The sequence below is a fragment of the Arvicanthis niloticus genome, chromosome Y, assembly GCF_011762505.2.
Source record: "Arvicanthis niloticus isolate mArvNil1 chromosome Y, mArvNil1.pat.X, whole genome shotgun sequence".
Lineage (NCBI taxonomy): Eukaryota > Metazoa > Chordata > Mammalia > Rodentia > Muridae > Arvicanthis > Arvicanthis niloticus.
Genome location: NC_133431.1, coordinates 3,528,693 through 3,531,192, shown reverse-complemented (window position 1 = coordinate 3,531,192; position 2,500 = coordinate 3,528,693).

Here is a 2,500-nt window from a genome sequence, read left to right as displayed (position 1 = left end):
GTTAGGGTTAGGGTTAGGGTTAGGGTTAGGGTTAGGGTTAGGGTTAGGGTTAGGGTTAGGGTTAGGGTTAGGGTTAGGGTTAGGGTTAGGGTTAGGGTTAGGGTTAGGGTTAGGGTTAGGGTTAGGGTTAGGGTTAGGGTTAGGGTTAGGGTTAGGGTTAGGGTTAGGGTTAGGGTTAGGGTTAGGGTTAGGGTTAGGGTTAGGGTTAGGGTTAGGGTTAGGGTTAGGGTTAGGGTTAGGGTTAGGGTTAGGGTTAGGGTTAGGGTTAGGGTTAGGGTTAGGGTTAGGGTTAGGGTTAGGGTTAGGGTTAGGGTTAGGGTTAGGGTTAGGGTTAGGGTTAGGGTTAGGGTTAGGGTTAGGGTTAGGGTTAGGGTTAGGGTTAGGGTTAGGGTTAGGGTTAGGGTTAGGGTTAGGGTTAGGGTTAGGGTTAGGGTTAGGGTTAGGGTTAGGGTTAGGGTTAGGGTTAGGGTTAGGGTTAGGGTTAGGGTTAGGGTTAGGGTTAGGGTTAGGGTTAGGGTTAGGGTTAGGGTTAGGGTTAGGGTTAGGGTTAGGGTTAGGGTTAGGGTTAGGGTTAGGGTTAGGGTTAGGGTTAGGGTTAGGGTTAGGGTTAGGGTTAGGGTTAGGGTTAGGGTTAGGGTTAGGGTTAGGGTTAGGGTTAGGGTTAGGGTTAGGGTTAGGGTTAGGGTTAGGGTTAGGGTTAGGGTTAGGGTTAGGGTTAGGGTTAGGGTTAGGGTTAGGGTTAGGGTTAGGGTTAGGGTTAGGGTTAGGGTTAGGGTTAGGGTTAGGGTTAGGGTTAGGGTTAGGGTTAGGGTTAGGGTTAGGGTTAGGGTTAGGGTTAGGGTTAGGGTTAGGGTTAGGGTTAGGGTTAGGGTTAGGGTTAGGGTTAGGGTTAGGGTTAGGGTTAGGGTTAGGGTTAGGGTTAGGGTTAGGGTTAGGGTTAGGGTTAGGGTTAGGGTTAGGGTTAGGGTTAGGGTTAGGGTTAGGGTTAGGGTTAGGGTTAGGGTTAGGGTTAGGGTTAGGGTTAGGGTTAGGGTTAGGGTTAGGGTTAGGGTTAGGGTTAGGGTTAGGGTTAGGGTTAGGGTTAGGGTTAGGGTTAGGGTTAGGGTTAGGGTTAGGGTTAGGGTTAGGGTTAGGGTTAGGGTTAGGGTTAGGGTTAGGGTTAGGGTTAGGGTTAGGGTTAGGGTTAGGGTTAGGGTTAGGGTTAGGTTAGGGTTAGGGTTAGGGTTAGGGTTAGGGTTAGGGTTAGGGTTAGGGTTAGGGTTAGGGTTAGGGTTAGGGTTAGGGTTAGGGTTAGGGTTAGGGTTAGGGTTAGGGTTAGGGTTAGGGTTAGGGTTAGGGTTAGGGTTAGGGTTAGGGTTAGGGTTAGGGTTAGGGTTAGGGTTAGGGTTAGGGTTAGGGTTAGGGTTAGGGTTAGGGTTAGGGTTAGGGTTAGGGTTTAGGGTTAGGGTTAGGGTTAGGGTTAGGGTTAGGGTTAGGGTTAGGGTTAGGGTTAGGGTTAGGGTTAGGGTTAGGGTTAGGGTTAGGGTTAGGGTTAGGGTTAGGGTTAGGGTTAGGGTTAGGGTTAGGGTTAGGGTTAGGGTTAGGGTTAGGGTTAGGGTTAGGGTTAGGGTTAGGGTTAGGGTTAGGGTTAGGGTTAGGGTTAGGGTTAGGGTTAGGGTTAGGGTTAGGGTTAGGGTTAGGGTTAGGGTTAGGGTTAGGGTTAGGGTAGGGTTAGGGTTAGGGTTAGGGTTAGGGTTAGGGTTAGGTTAGGGTTAGGGTTAGGGTTAGGGTTAGGGTTAGGGTTAGGGTTAGGGTTAGGGTTAGGGTTAGGGTTAGGGTTAGGGTTAGGGTTAGGGTTAGGGTTAGGGTTAGGGTTAGGGTTAGGGTTAGGGTTAGGGTTAGGGTTAGGGTTAGGGTTAGGGTTAGGGTTAGGGTTAGGGTTAGGGTTAGGGTTAGGGTTAGGGTTAGGGTTAGGGTTAGGGTTAGGGTTAGGGTTAGGGTTAGGGTTAGGGTTAGGGTTAGGGTTAGGGTTAGGGTTAGGGTTAGGGTTAGGGTTTAGGGTTAGGGTTAGGGTTAGGGTTAGGGTTAGGGTTAGGGTTAGGGTTAGGGTTAGGGTTAGGGTTAGGGTTAGGGTTAGGGTTAGGGTTAGGGTTAGGGTTAGGGTTAGGGTTAGGGTTAGGGTTAGGGTTAGGGTTAGGGTTAGGGTTAGGGTTAGGGTTAGGGTTAGGGTTAGGGTTAGGGTTAGGGTTAGGGTTAGGGTTAGGGTTAGGGTTAGGGTTAGGGTTAGGGTTAGGGTTAGGGTTAGGGTTAGGGTTAGGGTTAGGGTTAGGGTTAGGGTTAGGGTTAGGGTTAGGGTTAGGGTTAGGGTTAGGGTTAGGGTTAGGGTTAGGGTTAGGGTTAGGGTTAGGGTTAGGGTTAGGGTTAGGGTTAGGGTTAGGGTTAGGGTTAGGGTTAGGGTTAGGGTTAGGGTTAGGGTTAGGGTTAGGGTTAGGGTTAGGGTTAGGGTTAGGGTTAGGGTTAG